This window comes from Dreissena polymorpha, chromosome 1, assembly GCF_020536995.1.
Source record: "Dreissena polymorpha isolate Duluth1 chromosome 1, UMN_Dpol_1.0, whole genome shotgun sequence".
Lineage (NCBI taxonomy): Eukaryota > Metazoa > Mollusca > Bivalvia > Myida > Dreissenidae > Dreissena > Dreissena polymorpha.
In genome coordinates this window covers 69671322-69679326 of record NC_068355.1, presented here as the reverse complement: position 1 = coordinate 69679326, position 8005 = coordinate 69671322, and positions in this window count along the sequence as shown.

Below are 8005 nucleotides of genomic sequence, written 5' to 3'. Positions count from 1 at the left end.
ACTAATACATGAATAAGAACATGAACTTCAACACAATAAACTAACTGACCTATAATGCAATCGAATATTGTTCAATAAAAAATGTTATTATCCCCACGCTTTTCGGAGAAAAGTGGGGATTATGTGATTATCTCCGCCGTCTGTCCGTCCGTCCTGGCCACTATCTGCTCCTACACTATTAGAACTAGAACCTTGAAACTTACACATGGTAGCTATGAGCATATGTGCGAAAGTGCACTATTTGGAATTTTGATCTAGATAGAGAGATTCTTTATTTCCTCCATTCCTGTGGAGCAAAATACATTTACAACAAGTATTTACATCATGTATAAATACAATAGATAGTTATATATGTATATAAATACATGTACATGCATACAAACAACAATAGAGAGACGATTTTATAATAAGCACACGCCAACACTAAGAAACTATCTCAGCAATAGGATTGCTAAATGAGCATTCAGGCGATTGTCGTCGGTAGTTGCTAGCGTCATTTCAAAACAACATTACGATTTGTTCTAATGGTGTCTTTCGTGTTAATTTTATAAAACATTTAATCCCCTTTTGGTAGATGACAGCATCCCAAAGTGATTCTCGTAACAGTTCTCTTTCCGAACAAAAACACACTGAGTGTAGTAACACCGAGATTTTCACTCATTGTTTTTGGTTATTTTACATTAACTTCTTCATTTCTACACCGATTTACGTCAAATTGATACTGAACATATTTTATGAAAACACGGTCAATCTTCACTATCCATGGCCCCATTACCAACCCTGAGACGCTCCTGGGTCAAACATGCGGCGTGGGGATACGCGTCGGCCTTTGCAGCGCCATTTATAGTATCGTAATACAATCCAGCTGACAAAATGTATTAAATGCATTTACATTATCGCTTAATAAATAAAGCTGTTCAAAATACTTAAAATACCATAAACCTTTAAAATCAACGAATAGTTCGTACAATATTTCGAAAAAAGGTCAACAGATTAAAGATCGTTGTTCCTTATAGCAATAGATAACATTTCAACGCTTTAAAGTTAATCCATAACAAATCAGTGTTCCTTATAGAAATAGAAAAATGTTCAATGCTAGATATGGTACGGCAACATAGATTTAATGAGATACAAAATTTTCGTGGTTTTTGTGGTACAATATATTCCATTTAAATTTCCCGTAACAATATCTATTCATACGACACATGAACACTAACTTGGTACATGAACATGTGTTGAATATATATTGTCTCGCAAGAAAGAGAGCATTTTGTATCTTATTTACTTTTTGTTATCAGACCACATCTAGAGTTAAAAAAATGCTTTTGCTATTTGGAACATTGATTTTTTTATGTGTTAACTTTATTTTTCCAAATAAAGTAACAAAATGTTATTTGAATTCGAGGGTTTATATGTGCTTTTTAAAAGATACAAGTTCATATTTGTTTTGTTTTTGTATTTCGATATGATTTTTAACATATTTGTAGGTAACATAGAATAGTGTACATGAACATGGGTGTGAATATTGAAGACGTATTTAAGTCCGATTTAAGCTCAGCATTAAAATCAAGTATAACCCCAATTCATGAATGCTACATCCGTAAATTTGAACGACGACGTTGAGCGAACATAATTGTTTTTTTAAACACAAAAGCGATATTCTCGAAATTTGGAACGTGTTGTCCATGAAGGCTCTATCCAATATAGACATGAGAATCAATAATATCATGTAAAGGGTTCGATCCGTAATTGTTAAGTTCTAAAATACTATTGATGGCGGTCGATGTAGAAAGAAATTACAGACCTGAAAGAGACGTAAATAACAATCAACAGACGCTTTCAATGTACATTAACGAAGCCTTTTCTTACAGATAGCACACATACTTTAAGAACATATGTTTTGTGTGTATTATTGTGCACGTCAAATTGAAATATATAATGTATCTCCTTCTGTTTACAAATGATTATGTTGAAATCAATTAAGCAATCTCAAGTTGTCGTTGTTAAACGTTTATATTTGTTCAAAAGCATTAATTTATATATAAGGAAACGCTGTTTAGAAAAGCTCTTTAAATGAATTCACCTTTCGATATCCATCACGAATATTTTCAAAGTGGATACAATCATTAAGCATTTGCGTAAAGGTAAATTACCCTTTGTAAGCCTTACACTACGGTGTTCCATCTCTTCCACGACGGTACGAATGTGTGCAGCACACCAGTTATATGACCTTTTCTGAATCGTGTTTGTACATGGTCATCATATCTGCCCGAATCATACTAACATGTGAACTCGTTTGAAAGTAAAGCTCAGTTCACACAATTTTCATCTTTCCATCCATCAGCCTAAACTTAAATGAAATCGTGGTGTTAACACGTGTAAGGACTGTCAGAAGTTGTTTGTGTTTTAAACACATGTATTAACCTCAGAGGAATCTAACGTCCACGAGTTGACCTTCACAGCAGTATTTGCTAATGCAAATTGAGAATATGAGTCTCGTTCTGAGAAAACTGGGCATAATGCATTTGTGTAAAGTGTCGTCCAAGATTAGCCTGTGCAATCCGCACAGGCTAATCAGGGACGACACTTTCCGCTTTTATGGCATTTATCGTTTAAATGAAGTCTCTTCTTAGCAAAAATGCAATTTAGGCGAAAAGTGTCGTCCCTGATTAGCCTATGCGGATTGCACAGGCTAATCTGGGACGACCATTTACGCAAATGCATTATGTCCAGTTTTCTCAGAACGCGACTCATATGTTATTTTTCCAACTTGTTTTATTAGGAAGATCTTTTTTATTAGTCGTCTTGCTGCAAATTGAAGCACTATCGTGTTTTGACGTAGAAAAAAATGGTTCCCTGCTGCAGCACAGAATTTCTGTATCGGAGATGACCGGAAAGCATTCAATGCTAAACGCATTCCATGACTGGGTAAGAATGAAAGTATTTCAAGCGATATTTACGTATACATTCGTTAGTTAGCCTTAGTTCACTTAACTTTAATCGAAGAGTTGTACCATTTGTTGTAAAGCAAACATCATATTGCTCTTACAGTTGCGTTTTAATGGGCTTAAGTCCGCTGCAGCCTTGTCACAGGTATTGCTCTAGAGTATGTTCACACGCTTACATGACATACAAAGTTATGTATTACAAAACAGCTGTCACAAAACCGGCATACTTACCTGACACCTGTTTCAATTTACATTTGTTTACTTTACTTTTTGACTTTCTGCGATTAGATATACATGTATTGATGGTAACACCGTATTCTCTTGTTAGAAAAATCATGCTCCTCAATAATGTTTTTTTCTTCATGAAGACCAATAGAATAAACACTGAATGATTTCCCTACTCTCTCCTTATATTTTGATAAATTTAAATAGTGTCTGAAGTATGCACAAATATGTATTATTTTAAGCTTTACAGCGTATAACAAATATTTTCTTATCTTAGTATGCACAGTAAAAGAATCAAGGATGACGAATAATACTATAATGATAACACAAAACTCCGACAGCTAGCACGCTTGTGTCTGTCTTATCTTTTTATTTGATCAATAAAATGAGTTTCTTCAGTATTATATATGTGAGCATGTTACATCTGTATATATGTGTATGCTTGATGTGAAATGTGAAATCGACATGTTTAACGCAATTGATCTCAAGAATTTCAACAATACTAGGAATTTGATTCTAGCCTTCCTTATAATACGTATCAACTTTAATCACCTAAGGGGAAACTGATAATGTGTATGTGCATATGTCACTTTATTCAGTTTCATAGCATAACAATAATTAAATACGTAGATCTAATTTCCATATTAATACTAGCTTATGAAAAGAGTAAACATGTTTCGAATACGATATTTTATTTCGTGCAAATAAAACAGTGTTACAATTGGCGACAAGCATCATTCACATGTGCCTAAACGAGTGTACATTTTGACAAGTTTACATGCCAATGAAATTCAACACCATGCATTATGATGCATAATAATCCAAGGTATGGTATCTAACAATTATCAATAATTGTAATGTTTCGGTTGCCTCCCTTGTTGGTTGAATTGTCATCGTTTCAGTGAAGACTAAACCTCATTAACACTTGTTAATTAACTCAATAAGACTCGCAAATATGGAAGGGTTTATCCGCCAGTACATGCTTGTTGCTAAATGACAATTTCATATTTCTAAATGACAATTGTATATTGCTTATTGACAACTCCACTTTGACATATTACAAATTGCATTTGAATACTGTTACATTACAAGTGTACGAAATAAACTTTTTGTCTTGTCTTGTCTTGTATGTTCGTTTCTTTCATTTGATGTAGAAACAATGCAGTGTTCATGCGCATTATGGCTTATATTCAGTCCATTAATGAATACCATTTGTTATTGGTTATTGTTATTGGTGTAATGGAATTTGCGTTCAGCTTTGCAATATTGAAATGGTAATTTATAGTTTAATACTACTGCTATTTACTTTTGTGTTTGGCTAACTGCTTTTGACTTTGTTGCTGCTTCGATTATCGTTCTATGCATATACAGCGTTATTGTATTACATGGAACCAATAATACATTTTACGTTCTAGCGCAAATTATTTTACAGGGAGACAACTCTGGCAAGTGTACGGCGTGTAGACTACTTTTGTCGAAACAATTATATTGGCGTCCAAGGTTGTTTTGCTGATAGTACATACCGCAAAAAGATGTATTCTTTCAGAAAGGTTTATTCTAAAGAATATGATTTATTTGCAGATTACAAGACATACGGACACTTGGACGTTTGACCACGTGGTAAGTGCTCAATACTCAAGTGTGTGAATGTGGGCATACGCGTGTATGCGTGCGTTTATATGTGCGTTTGCTAGTGAGCGGTGGTTGTGTTTTGTGCGTGCATGTGTGTTTCCATGCTTACGACGATTGTGCGAGAATATATTGTGAAGCCCATTTTTACTTTGCGAGACCATAAGGGGAGCGGAGTTCGCTGAGGAAAATTCACCTGTCCAGTATGTGAGCAACAACTAAACCCACATGTACCGCGTGGGTTTGATCAAGTCCGCCGATGTGAGAAGCGAATGTTCAAAGCGCTACTCTAGCTTGATAGCCACACGACACTCAAATCTGCCCTAACAAAGTGATCAAACACAAGGGTTATACGCTCTGAGCACTCCCTTGGTAATTGATAAATGAGAAATTAAGCACTTTGTACATTGATTGCAAAATGGCGGGAAAAAAATCAATTTGTTGGACAATTAATATTAGTTTTAGCTGGTACATTGACTTCAACAACATACATGTGGCCATCGTGTGTTCCTAGGATTAAACTACACTCATTTACGCATATGAGCAAAACAGCTATGATAAACAATATTGAAGACGATGTGTTTTAATTTTTGTTTTGAAACGGGTTATTTGGATGGAGTTGTTTTAGCATAACTTCAAAAACGGTTCTCCATACGTTATCGCCTGACAGATGGCAATTTACACAAAATGCTTCAAACTGTTAAAAAGATGTAACATAAAAAGCTACATGCGTGAAAGACATTCATAAATAGATGCATGCCCGGATTCACCAGGAGAGCAGAGAGGGTAAGGGCAACCTCCAGCTGGCCTCAAAGCTCATGTATTATATTATAACACATGTTATTTATATAGATATGAAAATATATGGTTTCTCCAAACTGAACAATATTGCTTACCCAATAAAAATGCACCCAATACAAATGCATGGAGGCATCATTAAAGAGGAATGTATTTTTGTGTGTGCGTATGCGTGTGTGTGTGGGTGGGGTGGGGGTGGGGGTAAATACTATCGATTATGCCTAAGAGGTCTCTTTAATTGCTTGTAATTGTGGGGAACGAGGTGCCTATATGTTCGCAGATGACGCCACTTGTCGCGTTATTGCAGCAACGTCATGAATATTTGAAACTGAGGATGATCATTTTAGTAAAGTAATCGGCTACTCATTTAAAACTTACTACTATGATTTATTCAAATATTCGTCGTAACCATCATCGACACCTACTAGTTTGCGCCGATCATATTACAATCTAGATTTTTTACTGGAAGAATTTTGCCAAACACATTTTGTGACCGCATGGTATACAAGCATTTTTGTAACATATAAAGTCTCCTTGTGTTCTGCGTTACATAAATGCAATTTCACAAATTTATAAATCAGTTCATTTGTCAATGGACGTTACACACATTTATAGAAACTGGCTTATAATCACTAAACAGTAATCAATATAATAAAATATAACTTTTCAAAATATAGAAACATTTGACAGTTGCGTACATTCTAAAATATTGTTAACAAGAGCTGTCAGAGGACAGCGCGCTCGACTATTCGAGTGCTTTACAGTACAACGTAAGCCATCATGGAGAGGGGGGTATAATGTGGGTGTGTGGTCATTTCATAGATGATCTTTCAAAAAAAAGAAAAAAAAATTGGGGTGGAGGGGGATACTGGGGTGGGGCGTGGGGGTGGTTTGGGTGGAGTCCATTGTGGTGTGTCAGGTAAGTGTTGTTTTGTCAAAGTATGAATCAACTGTGATCATAAATAAAGAAGTTATGGCAATTTACGCAAAATTTATTAATTTGACCTTGAGAATCAAGGTCATTCAAAGGCCAAGGTCAAACTCAACTTGCCAGGTACAGTAACATCATGATAGCAAGAAAGTATTTGAAGTTTGAAAGCAATAGCCTTGATACTTTAGAAGTAAAGTGGATCTAAACACAACATTTAACAAAATATTCAAAGTTACAAAGACAAAAAAGGGCCATAATTCCGTTAAAAAGCCAACTAGAGTATTGCAACTTGCCTTTTACAGTCCCCTTACGATAGTTAGCGAGTTTCCCAAGTCTAAAAAGCAATAGCTATGATACTTTAGGAGTAAAATGGACCAAAACACAAAACTTAATCAAATGTTCAATTATCTAAGTATAAAAGGGGCCATAATTCTGTCAAAGGACATAGGAAATATTTGAGGTGGTACGCAAACTTCAACATAGATTTATCAATAATTTGCATATTCTAAATGAAAAAAGGGCCATAATTCTTACAAAATGCTTGATACAGTTGTCTGCTCTTGTTTATAGGTTGGGGTCATGTTGGTAAACAAGTATGCAAAATATGAAAGCAATATGTCGAGGGACATAGGAAATATTTGGGGAAGTACGTAAACTTTAATATTTGCACGCTAACGCTTACGCTTACGGGAACGCCGACGCCGGGGTGAGTAGGGTAGCTTCACTATATATATAATAGTCGAGCTAAAAAACGGGAGATTCTTTTAAAATAAATAATTACTATGCACTTCATATTTTGTGCAATTTGGTATACTTGATTATTTTAATTGTACAATGCTTCTATGTGTCCTTCAAATTAAATGACCTTATGTATTAATATGTATATTTTGCCAATATCTCTGATCCTATTATCTAACTAGATGCACGAAAGTTTTGACGAAGTTACAAATAAAGCTGCAATTTCTTATAAATGTTAATGAAAAGTTTTTATTTTTTAGGTAGTATTGTTCTTGTGTGTGTGTGTGTGTGGGGGGGGGGGGGGGGGTACCCGGAGGCAACCGCTCTCCCTGTTTTATTACCACAAACAAAACTCAGATGCGCCAGGAGTGTGAATTGAAACCGGGTCGCCGGATATTTTGTTGACTTAACGCAGTTAGATGGACTTGTAAACAGTTTGGCAAAATGACGATTTTCAGAAAAAAAAGTGTCATAGATTCAATCAAGAATGTATACATCTTTTTAAACAGGCGAAATTACGCTCCTGGCTAAGAATAATTATTTCTTCATTAATGGATACTTAAGTTATCATTCGAAATCGGTAAAATAGTAAAACTTGTGAAACGCTTTTCCTCGATAACTTGTAAAATACAAGTTTTACTAAAATAGCGTTTATTTTTCGCAATAATTTATAACAACATGCTTGGCGCAGTGGTAACCATCTTGCTTTTGCTTTCAAAGGACCCTGGTTCGAATC